Raw genomic sequence first — 14708 nt, forward strand, 5'->3', positions numbered from 1 at the left:
GTGTGTGTCACAGCTCTAATATCATCTAAGGGTGGCAGGGGAAGTTGCCACAGAAGACTGACTAAAGAAGTCAGAGTAAATGCCAGAAAAAAGTGCTACAGAAATTAAAATATAAGACCTGGAAAGTGTTACCAAGCAAGCACTGCTTGATGTGTCTGTATTATTAAATGGTGATTTGGTCACTGAATATTAAACATCATTAATTAACTTAATAACATTCATATTAGAGCTTTAGAGTGTGATTTGTCATGCCATTGCATCTGTGCAGTTATGTATACTTGTGCAAAGTGTATGTGAAGCATTGTGATGCAGTCTTTCATGCCCACTTTTCATAAGCACAATTACAAAGCAAAGCAGTGGAGTCCATGTGGTATTGAATAGCTTCAAAATTTGAAGTTTTGATAAATGTTTTCATCAATATTTCAACCCCCCCCCCATGTTCAGAAATGTGCCACTCAATTTTCAAATCTCTGTAAAGTGAGTTGAACAATTTCAGGATTGTGTTCTCTTCGAAACATCAAATTTTTGAAAAAAATTAAAGGGGGAAATGCAAATGAAAATCCTACTCTGCTTTTGGTCTTTGAAAACTAAACCCTTGAGCCTTTGAAATTACAAACTCAGGTACCCCATCCAGAATATATTCTTTGCTATCCTTATTAAGGTGGATTCAGTGAAAACATATTATATGACATCATATCATATAAGTTTTAAACAATTAAGAAAGCCATGATTTCTTTTTTTAGACAAGGGAATTATTTTTCAAAAGATAACTTCAACACTTATAATCATTCTAGTGAAGGTTAAAAGGCTAAATCTAGCTGGACTGACTATTGGTAAAGTATGATTTAATATAATGAAACTTCTCTTTTAGATCAGAATTATAGTGTGCATATAATAAAGTATCATCAGCGACTGAGAAAAGGTTACTTATTATTTTATGTAGTAATTTGATTGTTATGCATTCAGCTGAAAATGGACAGAAGGACAAGTGCATAAATGCAATCACTATAGAGTAGAAAATTACAAATTGTAGAAGACCCTTGATAATTTTGTATTGACATCTACCCATATGAGGTCTTCTAATTACCTTTTCCAAGTGCATATATGATATATAATGTACAATCAGCCATACATGGGCTTTCTGAATGATGACTCCTCTAACACTGATTTCATAGATTTCATAAATTTCATAGACATTAGGGCTGGAAGGGACCTTGGGAGATCATCGAGTCCAGCCCCCTGCCCGAAAGGCAGGAAGTCAGCTGGGGTCATAGGATCCCAGCAAGATAAGCATCCAATTTGCTCCTGAAGGTGTTCAATGTAGGTGCTTGAACCACCTCCAATGGCAGACTGTTCCAGACCTTGGGGGCTCGGACAGTAAAGAAATTCTTCCTTATGTCCAGCCTGAAAAGGTCTTGTAGTAGTTTATGACCGTTCAACCTCGTCATCCCTTGGGGCGCTCTGGTGAACAAACGTTCCCCCAGATCCTGGTGGTCACCCCTGATAAACTTATAGGTGGCCATCAGATCACCCCTGAGCCTGCGCTTTTCCAGGCTAAAGAGCCCCATGGCTCTCAGCCTGTCGTCGTAAGGTCTGTTTTCCTGACCTCTGTACATGTGCGTGGCTCTCCTCTGGACTCTCTCAAGCTTCTCCACATCCTTTTTGAATTGTGGAGCCCAAAACTGGACGCAGTACTCCAGCTGCGGCCTCACCAAGGCGGAGTACAAGGGGAGAATGACGTCCCGGGATTTGCTCGAGAAGCATCTATGGATGCAAGCCAGCATTTTGGTCACTTTACTAGCCGCAGCATCGCATTGCAGGCTCATGTTCATCTTGTGGTCAATGATGACCCCCAAGTCTCTTTCTTCTGTCGTGCTAGCCAGCGTAGCACTGCCGAGCCTATAAGGATGCTGCAGGTTTTCCTCCCAAGGTGGAGAACCTTGCATTTTTCGGTGTTAAACACCATCAGGCTCTCGTCTGCCCATTTGCTGAGCCTCTTCAGCTCAGCTTGGATCACCCACCTTTCATCTGGCATGGATGCTTTGCCCCAAAGTTTGATGTCATTGGCAAACTTGGCCAGTCCACACCTGACTCCAATGTCCATATCATTAATGAAGATGTTGAACAGTATGGTCCAAGGACAGAGCCTTGGGGGACACCACTGGTCACAGGGCACCACGATGAGTGACTTCCATCATTTACTACCCTCTGGGTCTGACCACGGAGCCAATTTCCCAGCCAGCGGATCATTGTGGACCCAAGGCCACAATTGGCCAATTTTGCCACGAGGTGATCATGGGATACCAGATCAAAGGCTTTTTTGAAGTCAAGATATATGACATCAGTCTCTTCTCCCTTGTCCAGGTGATAGGTCACCTGGTCATGGAAGAAAATGAGATTGGTCAAGCAAGACCTACCCGCAACAAACCCGTACTGGCTATCCTTTAGGATGTTGGTGTCAGCCAGTCCATTAAGGATGGCCTCTTTAATAAACTTTTCTAAGATCCTCCCTGGGAAAGAAGTCAGGCTGATGGGCCTATAGTTAGCTGGATCCACTTTCCTTCCTTTCTTGAAGATCGGCACCACATTGGCCTTCTTCCAGTCTTCGGGCACTACACCAGAGCGCCAGGAGTTTTCAAAGACCCATGCCAGGGGCTGGGCTATGACGCTCGCCAGCTCCTTGAGTACCCTGGGGTGCAGACTGTCAGGGCCGGCTGACTTGAAGGTATCCAGCTTCTCAAGGTGTTCCTTCACGAGGTCAGCATTGATGGACGGCAGGGGATCTCCCTCACCTGGACTTCCCTGTCCCGTAGCAGGCATGGGCATCCCATGGGACTGATGAAAGACCAATGCAAAGTGCCCATTTAATAGGTTGGCTTTTTCCTGGGCATCAGTTGTTAGTTGCCCCATCTGGTTCAGCAGGGGTCCAATGTTGCCCTTGCTTTTCCTTCTGCTCCCAGCATATCTGAAAAAGGACTTTTTATTGTTCTTGATGCTCAAAGCTAACTGGAGTTCAGTTGTAGCCTTGGCTTTCCTGGTTTGCTCCCTGCAGGACCGGACCAGTGCAGAATAATCCTCCATGGAGGTGAATCCCATCCTCCATCCTTTGTAGGCCTTTCTTTTTAGCCTCAGGATGTCTGCTAGGTCTCTGGAGAGCCAGGGCGGATGCTGCGCCCTCTTGCTGCCTTTCCTCCGAGATGGAATAGACTTGGCTTGTGCATTGAGGATCGCTTCCTTGAGGAGCAACCACTCTTCCTGAACTCCCCTCTCCCTGGGTTCATGGTTCCTTAGGGTTTGACTGGCAAGCCTCCTGAGCTTGTCAAAGTTGGCTTTTCTGAAGTCAAGGACTTCTGTGTTGCTGACTGACTTACCAGCTTTACGGCGGATGGTGAAGGTGACCAGCTCGTGGTCGCTGTCGCTCAGCTTCCCATCGATCACTAGGTTGCTGATTAGGTCATCCCCAGTAGCCAGTACCAGGTCGAGCAGCGCTTTGCCTCTCGTTGGCCCATAGACTTCTTATCTAGCTTCATAGTTTCTAGGTACCTGAGCAGATCATCTAGTCCAACCCCCTGCCATGGCAGGAAAGAGTACTAGGGTCAAACGACCCCGACAAGGTTCTTGAGTCAGGTGTGCAAACACGATCCACAAAATAAACCCAGGGATTTCATATGGAAATTCATAGAACATGAGACATTAAAACACCTTGCCCTGTTGTGGTCTTTTTGATTTCTTTGCAGCAGAAGAATGGCTGTGTTACTTTTCTGTACTCAAAAACCAAGTACAAACTAAGAGCTGGCATTTTTCAAAATGCCCTGGATCTAAAAGCATTGCAAACCACTGATTTAGGCAAAGGTACATCCAAGAGGAATATACCAACACTGTGCATGCAGAGCTGAACCACTAGATGGAGCAAATAGCCTGAGTTATCTTTAGTTGAGCCTTAACTTCCAAAGGAAAAGTAATGTCTGAAAGTTCTGCGTGAGGCAAACAGCACATAATTACGTAGGGTCATGTACACAGGGCTCGACTCTTTTTAAAAAAAATCATTTTCCTTTCACTCTTCCCTGTCTTTTGCTTCCATATGATTGTTTTCAAATCAGAGCTATTATTTGCAAAGAGTTCATAAAAGGAATAATACGTAGTTCAAACAGGGGCAGACACAGGATTTGGCAAAGCGGGGTAAGAATCACCACCCTTCCCCTCCCTGCTCAGGGGCAGGTTCCCTCCTCTCCCCTGCTGCCCTGGAGGCAGGGCAAGCTCTGCTCCTGCCCTCTCCAGCCGGGCAGGTGGCCTGCGTGGGGCTGGCCTTAGTGACAGCAGCCGCAATTGTGATGGGCAGAGGGCGGGTTCTCCCAACCTGCTCAGTCCCCTGGGAGTAAGCATGTGGAGCAGGAACTCACCGCCCCCACCCATCACTGCTCCCACTCTTGCTGCTCCCAGCCGAGTCCAGCCCTGTACAGCCTTGGTACAGGCAGGAGCAGCTTTGAAGCTTCCCCTTGCCCCAAGACAGCGGGGAAAGCAGCAGCTGCAGGCAGGGGAAGGAGAGGGGAGGGAACCTGCCTTTGAGCGCAGAGGGAAAGGTGTGCATGGGTGGGTATACTTACCTGCTTTGGGGACTTTAAAAAAAAGTCCTCTGGTGCAGCCCAATCCAAATGGGGTCCAGCTGTGCCACTGCACCTGCTCCGGATCCACCCCTGGTCATATCTGTCAGGAACAGGCTCCAAAGTAATTTGCCTTCCAGGCTGGGGGCATTGGGCCTGGAGAAAACAAGAGTAAGGTAATTTAGGCATCTAGAAAATGGGCCTGTGGAGTAGGCTGCAGTCCTCTAACATCTCATGGAGCCACAGGCTGAAGACCCCATGCTATTCTTCACTTGACAGCTAGAGAAACCACGTTACACACAGCTGTCATCACCGAGGTCAAGAAACAGTTTATCCTCCTCTAAAACAGTATTTAAAGGAAATACACATTCTTATCCCAGGTTCAAGAAGTTGTGGAAAGCCACCGAAGAGTTCAGCAGGGCCTTTATGCCCTAGCCTAACACCAGGATCCCACAAGTGTGTTTCATGACACAACGCTATGTGACAATATGGTTTGCAGTGTGAGATGGGGATGTATTGGAGATGTTGCAGCTCAGCCCTTGCCTGAAACTTGAGAAAGATGTTACAGCAGCTAAACCAGCTGAGAGCATCAAGAGGCTTTGCAGGGTCCTGCCAAACCTAGAGACAACGTCAAAGCAACAGCAAATGGCAATCTGAGTCCTCCAGAAAACCTGTGAGCAACCACATCAGCAAGGGTGAGTCTAAAGCAGCCAAAACTGCTGCCTGCTTCTCGTGTGGGCAGGCCTCCAGCCATGTGGACACTGAATGACCATCTCAGATTGCTACATGTGGTAGATGCGATTAGAAAGAACCGCTAAGCAAGTATGTGCCGCCCAGGGAGCAAGCTGCATGGGAATGACCTAGCTACAAAGGACCAGGGTGAAAATGCCTACCTGGGAAAAATTCTAGCTACTGGAGCTGAGTCAAGTCACTGGCCACCAGGTTTCATACTGCAGGACATTCCCATTTGCTTCAAAATCAACGAAGGGACTGATGTCCCAGTCATTTCTGAGAAGCTGTGCAGGTCTGTCCTGGCTCGCACAAGTTGTCTTGCTGGCATGAAACTGCACCTGAAAAGAGGTCCTGGCCAAGCACTGGGTTACAGAGGCATAACTAATAAGATTTGTGTTCTAGATGTTAATCCCAGTTACCCTGTGGGAGACACCAGGGCAACAGGGGGAGGTGTTGGCACAGCCAGAAGCCAGGGGGTTACTGCCCCTTACAACTGCTGCTGAACCTTGTTGCCACAGGGATGTGATAACACCGAATTTGCAGTGAATTCTTGGTGTAGTTCGCAGTCTCACACTTTGAGAAGGACATGGACAGTTTGGACAGAGCCCAGCACAGAGCAACAAATTGGTCAGGGGCCTGGGAGACAAAAGGAAAGGCTGAAAGAATTAGGGCTATTTAGCCTAGAGAAGAGATGGCTGAGTGTGGATTTGATAGCAGTCTTCAAATACCCAAAAGGTGATTGTAGAAAAGGTGGAGATGGGCTTGTCTCTGTGCCAGTAGGAGACAGGACCAACACAAATGGCCTCAAACTGCAGCAGGGGAAATTCAGGTTGGAGATTAAAAGGAACTTTCTGACTACGAGGGCAGGCGGCCATTGGAACAGGCTGCAAGAGAAGTTGTGAAGTCTCCATCCCTGGACATTTTCAAAAGCAGGCTGGACAAACTCTTGACCTTGATTAGGGTCCTTGTGAGGTCCCTTCTGGTTAAGTTGGGTTAAGACAGTTAAGTATTGAGCCAAGACAATGCCAACTCAGGGTTTGTGTAGACACCGTTCTCTTTGGAATTGTCTAGGCTCACCACACTCATTACTTTCTTTAAGAAATACAGATTCAAGCACTTACCCCTTGGGATATCCTCTGCACCTGAAATTTGTCAGAAGAAGGTAAGTCAGATGTTGGAGGGCCTGGAAGAGGTGGTCTGCCATCTTAGCAATATCCTGATTCACAATGCTACCATAAAGATCCAGAGGTGTGGACATGCAGTATGTGGCGCCGCAGACTTGTCTGCGGAGCCACACGCTGCACATGTAGGCATTCCCCACACTGCTATCTTGCAGCACAGAGGGATTTTTTGACCCCAGGAGATCCTGTGGTCAAAAAAACTCATGCCAAAAAAAAAGTGGGGCAGCGCATGTGCTGGCAGTGTGTGCTGCCCAAAACTGGAGCCTGGCCAGCCAGAGACATATTCTGGCTACTGGCCAGGTTTTCTGATATGGCTGCAGCCCTGGGTGGCCCCCAGGACCCACAGCCGGACACTGGCATGGGTGAATTGGGTGCCCACCTGGGGCCTGGAAAGAACAGGGGCCTGAAAATGATAATTCTTGTATTATTATTATCTCTGGCAAATGGGGACCCAGTACTGAATAGACAGAAGGGTTTGCACAGGAGGCAGCCAACACAGAGATCATATAATCAGAGAGGATCATCCAATCCAACTGCCTGCACAGATGAAAGATGTTACAGTCCCATTTATCCCAGCCGCTTCTTGAAAACCTTCAGCGAAGGTTACTTCCACAGCTTCCCTCAGCATCTTATTGCACCGTCCTCCTGCTCTGACAGTAAGGACGTTTTTTTCTCAGGTTTACTCTAAATCACCTTTGCTCCAGTTTAAACTCCTTTGGTCCCTGTCCTCCTACCTGAGGCAAAGGAGAACAAAAACCGCCTCTGCCCCAAAGAGCTTATAGACTGAGAGACAATGGACGGATGCAGATCAACATGGAAGCACCAGGAAACAATGAGATGATGGGAATCAGCCTGGTGGGCAGTGAGCGGCTGCGTGGTCTAGCACAGGACTGTGGCAAAGGCTCTAGTTCTCAAGCCCCAGAGCAGCTACTTCTAATGTTGGTGGGTCTCCCCACCCCTCAGGGGCAGTTGCAAGTCTCCTTAAATTTATCATTAAATCATATAATCCCCTATATATGCTTAGGGCACTGCCAGACGTGCAGCTCCCCACTGTAACTCATGGCACTGCACAGGCAGCACCACAAGTTGCAGCAAGCTGAGAGCGAGCATGTCTTTAACAGTGCAATGAATGAAGCGCTGTGTAATCAGTCATCGGCATTTTATCAAATGCTGAGAATCCTTTTTGGGGTTTCTAAGGGTTTCATTCCCAGAGCAGAAACTGTCTGTGCAACTCTCGCTCAGGGCCATTCTCAGAGCCTGAGGCTAACAACTGCCCTGTTCTCTTAGGTGAAAGCAGGGCTGTGGCAGAGCTGCTCCCCACAGGTATGTGACCGTAAGTACCAACAAGAAAGACCAGAAAGAAAGGTGGTCTATATCCTCCAGGCTGACAAGTCAGAAGAAGCAAAATCTCCATGACACTTGCAAGTCAAGCAGCATATGAATGGGCAGTGAGAGGGGGCAGGAGGAAGATACCAATAGTTTCTGCAAACCGAGGGAAGAAAAGAAAAGAAAAGAAAAGAAAAGAAAAGAAGCTCAGGCAGGGGATTGAAGGCACTGACAGATGTGCATCTTCCTGGTCTAACTCATGGCACTTCACAGAAAGTGCCATGAGTTAGACTGACCCTCCCAACCCAACAGATGTTTGCTGTTAGACTGGGAGGGTGGATGATCAAGCTCCAGGGCTTGGTCCTTGGGCCTGCGCTGTTCAATTTCTTCATCAGCGATTTGGATGACGGGGTGAAATGCAACCTGTTTGAATTCACTGATGATACCAAAATTTGGGGTGAGGTGAGCATGCTAGTAGGGAGGGAAAGATTGCAGCAAGACTTGGATAGGTTACAGGGGTGGGCTGACATAAACAGGATGTGTTTCAATACTGACAAGTGCAGGGTGCTGCACCTGGGCAGTATTAACCAGCAGCACACTTATAGAATGGGAAACTCCCTTCTTGAGAGCACGGAGGCAGAAAGGGATCTTGGAGTCATTACTGACTCCAAGATGAACATGGGCTGACAATGCGAGGTCACGGTTGGCAGGGCTAACTGCACCTTGTCATGCATCCACAGGTGCATCTCAAGTAGAGCCAGGGAGGTGATCCTCCCCCTCTATGCAGCACTGGTCAGGCCACAGCTGGAGTACTGCATCCACTTCAGGAGGGATGTGGGCAACATTGAAAGGGTCCAGAGGAGGGCTACCCACATGATCTGGAGACAACAGGGAAGACCCTACATTGAAAGACTGTGAGACCTAAACCTGTTCAGCCTTCACAAGAGAAGGCTGAGGGGGACCTGGTGACAGTCTATAAACTCACTAGGGGGGACCAGAAGGGTTTGGGGGAGACACTGGTTCCCCCAGCGCCCCCCAGCATAACAAGGAATAAGGGCCACAAGTTGTTGGAGAGTAGGTTTAGATTAGACATCCATAAGAACTACTTCACGGTCAGGGCGGCTAGGAGCTGGAACCAACTTCCCAGGGAAGGGGTGCTGGCTCCTACCCTGGGGTCTTTAAGAAGAGGCTTGATGCCTACCTGGCTGGAGACATTTGAGTCCAGTTTTTTGGGGGTTTTTTTCTCCCGCCCAGGCTGGGGGTCAGACTTGAAGATCTACAAGGTCCCTTCCGACCCGACTTCTATGACTCTATGATTCTATGATAATTACCAACCCCTTGCACTGAAAAACATCAATCAAGACCCCAAAATCATGAGATTGCTGAAAAATCATGATATTTTTTAAATACTAAAGTGTGCGTTGTTTTTATTTTCCTTCTAGTTCCTGAGCCTTTCAGACACACTCACTTTTCTCCACAAGTGTAAGGACTAGACACTCCTGTACTTAGTTATTTAATGAAAGCTGAGATTCTCTTACACTCTCTTGATTTCAGCCCCTGGGGCTTTGGGAAACTATTACAAACTCATACAATTATTATGGCCAGGAATATTGCATGGCAGTGAGATTCCAGCAATAAATATTGATCATGTTTGTGTTGTCCTGTTGCTTATAGCATGTTTTTTTCCAACAAAAAGTTACTAAAAACCCAAGCCAAACAATTTACTCAGGGCATCAACAGAACATGAAGGAGGAAAAAGACAGTGCCTAAGATTTTCTGGAGGTAAAGACCCAGAACCTGCACAGTTGAAGGAATTATTTTTATCCAACCTGCCAATCTTTCCCTTATCTTGCTCTGCACCCAGCCTTAGCTAGCTTGTCTTTTTGACATACGTGAGCCAGTCAGTTACTTGGTCAATGATGGTCACAGGGCTAGTTGCAACTTTGACCCTTCTCAAGTCAATCTATGGTCTGCTCAGGCAACAGGCTTAGCACCTGCATCCATCTGTAACAGAGCACCGGGTGTGCTCTGTTACTTGCAGGGGCCTGAGCAGCAGCAAGGCAGTGTTGCACAAACAGCGGTTCGTTCCCTGGAGGCGCGCAGAGATCACAGACACACAGACATCAGTCAGCATTTAAGGGTCTATTTGCTTGCAAGCAAAGGTCAGAGCAGAGCTAGATGCTCAAATCAACTCCGACCCTTGATTGTGTTTGCAAACGGCATTTATCTTCTCAAATCTCCTGGGCGCGAGCGCAGACACAGAAGTTGCAATTCTAACAGCAGCATGCAGAAACTGCCTAGGTAGAGGGCCCTAAGAGCCAGGCAGAAACTCCACAGGTGTGGGTTACTATGGCAGCAGGCTAACGAGGGAATTAGCCTGCACCAGCACCCAGTCACCTGACCGGAAGAAGGCAGGGCCCTGGGCACAGATAAATATGAGACAAAGGAGATGCTAGGCTATATCAAGTCTTCAGAGGGACAATGTTTACTTGCCACAACTAATGGGTATATGGAACTGGAAGAAACCTTCTGAGACACTGAGTCCATTGCCTCTAAACAACTGTTATATGCTATCACAGTTACAGGGCTAGCTGCATCTTTAACTCTGACTGCATCCCCTCAGGGGACAGGTCCAGAACTTGTACACCTCTGCTTCCCCCTTCACACTGGGCCCCTGTTACAGTATCCTATAAATAAATGTCTGGATAAATAGCCAAGATGTTGTTTCTTAACTTGTTGGTTTCATGCAGGCTGAAAAGGATGTCTGGACATCTACGCCAGCCCCCAGCTATCACAGGCACTTGCATCATATAATCCCCTATATATGCTCAGGGCACTGACAGACGTGCAGCTCCCCACTGTAACTCATGGCACTGCACAGGCAGCGCCACAAGTTGCAGCAACGCCCTCCCCCACACCCCGACCCAACACAAGTTTGCTGTTGGGTCTGGGGGGTTGGGGGGTCAAGCTGCAGTTTGGAGTGGATGTAATGAAGGTTCAAATTATCACACAATCTAGTATTTTTAAAGTGCTCTGCACCCATGCACTTCTGTCAGGACACAGCTGCAAAGTGCTTTGGGGGGTGATCACCTGACAAAACATCACTTCTGTCAGTGCCCTAAATTCTGTGTTAAAACTTTTTGACCTCACAACTGCTATGAGAATGCTGTATCAAACCTCTCTGCTTTCATGGTTAGGAACCTTCTCATTTCCACCACTATTTATTCATGGCTGGTTTATACCCGTTTGTTCTTTAGAGTAAATAGCATGTCCTACAACTAAACCCAACCCAACCCCTAACCTAACCCAGCCTATGCATGCTATGAAGTAATGCTATATAGAATCATAGAAAATTCAGGTTGGAAAGGACCTCAGGAGGTCATCTAGTCCAACCCCCTGCTCAAAGCAGGACCATCCCCAACTATATCATCCTGGCCCAGGCTTTGACCATCCAGGCCTTAAAACCTCCAAGAATAGATATTCCACAATCTTTCTGTGTAACCTGTAGTCTCAGCATAAATAGTCCCAGAGCCCAGGTATGTCAAATACAAATAATTTAGCAGACAATAGTAGGTAGCAGAATCCTTAAACAATGATGTATTAGCTCTTCATCCTTCACAGGCTTGGCTTGCAGGGGAGGGGGCAGAAGTTCACTAATATACACAAGGATATGTCAATATAGTGGGTCACTACCAATTCAGGGCCCCTAGGACCCTCATCAGCAGGGAAGCAAAAGCCATGGTTTCAAACTTGACACTGTTTTTGTCTCCCAGCAGGAGAGACAAAAATGGCACCAAATTTAAAACCGTGGCTTTCACACTTGCTTCCCCGCAAGCCAGGAGAAGGGCCCCTCCACCAATAGAGCTGGTTGGGGCAGGGCTGCGGCCCGGAGTGCCGTGCCTCTGCAGGCAAGCGGGTAGCAGTGCTGGGGGGGGGCCTTGGGGGCTATGGCCACCCCAGAATTCATCTTAGACCCCCTGTAGCCACCCCTTCCAGTGCCACTGCCCACCTGCAGAGGCATGGCATGGTGTTCCCGGGTCAGCCCTGTGCATCTTCACAGCCACATGGGACACAGCCAGGCAGCTTACCCGGAAGGTAAGTCTAATAGGGACGGGTGGGGAGCTAGACAGAGACACGGGCAGCTTGTGGACAGGGGGGGCTGCCTCCGAGTGATCAAGAGTGAGGGAGGGGGGAGGTACTGTACGGGGAAAGTGTGTGTGTGTGTGTGTGTGTGTGTGAAAAATTTGCTGATGGTACTTAAGGCTGTATCATTTTAAATTGGTGGTACACAATCTGTCAGTTTGGGAACTGCTGTAGTAGACTGTAGCATAGCTTAGAGGTAGCCAAGCTAACTTGGGTCTGGTTAGCAGTTTGGCTGTATCAGGAGAGGTTACATCACTAACTTACCTTGCAAATAGCTTCCATGTTGCTATGGAAAGATTGCTATTGGTGTCAAAATTAATTTGAGTGCACCTATGCTGTGTTGACACAACACACACACACTTACAAATATATACACTTATAAAATAAAGAGCATTTGTTTGACAGTGTTCAAGGACTAGATATTTTTAATTAAACCAGGACATGGAAATTCCTAATATTTGGGGTGTGCCTGTGGATCGTGTAGAGCTATTAAGCCATGCATAGAAGTAACCTGAGAAACTCCCTGACCCAATCATTGCAGCCCCTCTCCTGGCCTTGCATGGTGCCCTTGGATACCTTTGGGCCCCCATCTTTGAACTGCAGATCATTTAGAAGAGCACATCACCTCTGCATTGGTAAGATTAAGGCTTTACACAACTCAGATGGGGCTCTGCTTATTCTAAGTTTGGCTGTCAAGCAGCTAGTATAATTCAGAACAGCGAAAAACTAATAATGTGCATGTGTGTCCAACAAACAAGGATCACTTCATGCACCACTGGAATGCAGCCACTTCTGGGGTGGACAGCAGCTACTTTACCATGCACAGCACTATGACAGTTGGGGACAGGGGAGTGGTAACTATGGATCACACCATTCACAATAAGTGTCTTTTTGGTTTGTTTGTTTGTTTCCACAGCAGCAAATCCATTTCTTATTTACAGCAAGCAAAACTTTAAAATGACAGTAACCATGACCAGGCATGTGACCGTGCTGAGTAACAATCCTGTGATTCATATTAGCCAAGGCAGGGCAAAGTATGCTACACAAATTAATAACAACATGTGCAAAATCTTATTGAACCCAGCCCTCTACTACAGAAAGAACACCCATTTACTGTAGCTGCTCAGTGCTGCTTAGTTTAGACATTTGAAAAATGAACTAAAAGCTGAGGTTCTGTTTCGGATTTTCACCAAAAACTTTCTTCAGGTTATTTTAGATCACATCGGCCCTCTTCTCCATACGCCCCCAAACCTGGACAGTTTGGTTAAAAACCTAAAGTTGTCAGAACCATACAGTTTGATTTCCAATTAAATCCTAAATATCTTTAGCGTTTCTCCATTTATACGTTGGGGGGGTGTCAAAAGTATGGACTGAAACAGTCTAAAAAATATGGACTGAAACATTCGGACCAGCTGTTGTTAATACACAGCAGAGAGGGGGAATACACAACATCAGCGCATACTCAAGAGTGCCTAGTGCATACAATGACTTTTAACCAAATCTGTGAACACCTGGACCAAGGGTAAGCTCTGCTCAGAAAGGTCCTGAACAAGTGCTAAAGCACTGTCCTGAATGGTGATGCTGTCCTGGATCAGAGCTGACCAGTAGTAGCTGACAGCATTTCACTCCTCCGAATTGGCTGGAACGGCATCGTATTTTTGCAAAATCTCCTTCCCTACTGCTGCGATTATTTGGCTACTCTTGGTTCTGTCACCTGTCCCAAGAGGGTGTTGCTATGTGTGTGCGTTTCTTGTGCTATTCTCCATGCATTTCCTCTTGACACCTTCCCCCCTGCTTAAGTACTATGGGGCAGCTGTCCTCTTTTTCCAAGGACATCTTGCTGCAAGTGGAAATAAACAGTGCAGATGGGTGTGCCGGGTTGTAAAAAAAAAAAAAAAGTCATTGTGTAGCCACAACACCCACTTCTCATGACAGGGTTAGGCGAGAATGCATCACAGCTATTGCAAAACCATGGTTGTGCATAGAGAGAGCCCAAATGTGCTAAGGAAAATCCTTGCTCATGAGTAGGTAGCAAAGCTCCCTGCCTAAAGTATACACAAACCCAGAGAGATGATCAGCAAGAAGCATCCACTGCAGCATCCCTGTGTGTCAATATTGTTGAAGTGAGCCGCTACGTTGCAGTTTGGTCTGAATTGCAGTGAGAAACTGGGTAGGAAGTGCAAAGAGGTTAGCAGCAGAACTGCCACCCAGGCACACGTTAAAGAGGCTGCCTTCCTTTTCCAGCTTAATCTTCTTGGTACGTGGAGTTGGTACACATCCTTATGAAGTTCTACCCACCAGACTTGGGGGTGTTATACTGAAATTCCTCAATTCACGCCAACAGGTTTGTGCGTGTCGGTCAGGCAACAAATAGTTATCCTTTTTCCCCAGAGATATATCTCTAAGCCTTTAATGATATCTTTCCACTTATAAATTTAAAACATAAAAATCCAATACTAGAGTCTGGGTTTTTTTCTGCTGTCTATTGCCCTGTGCAGTCGACTCGACTGCCTTGAAATCCAGTGAACAAGTAGCAGAGAGAGACAAGTCCGTTGTGGCCTGCAATAAAACACCCCTCTGGCACACAATGCTTCCTTATCTTCGCTTCAGTAGCACTCTTTGGAAACTTGCTCTTTTCTAAATCTAGTTGTTTGTCTGTTCTTTTTTCTATGTAGCTGGTTCTTCCTAATTATGCATGGAACAATCACACATGCCTGCCTGCCTT

The sequence above is a fragment of the Crocodylus siamensis genome, chromosome 2 (assembly GCF_052110815.1).
Source record: "Crocodylus siamensis isolate JL-2025a chromosome 2, ASM5211081v1, whole genome shotgun sequence".
NCBI lineage: Eukaryota > Metazoa > Chordata > Crocodylia > Crocodylidae > Crocodylus > Crocodylus siamensis.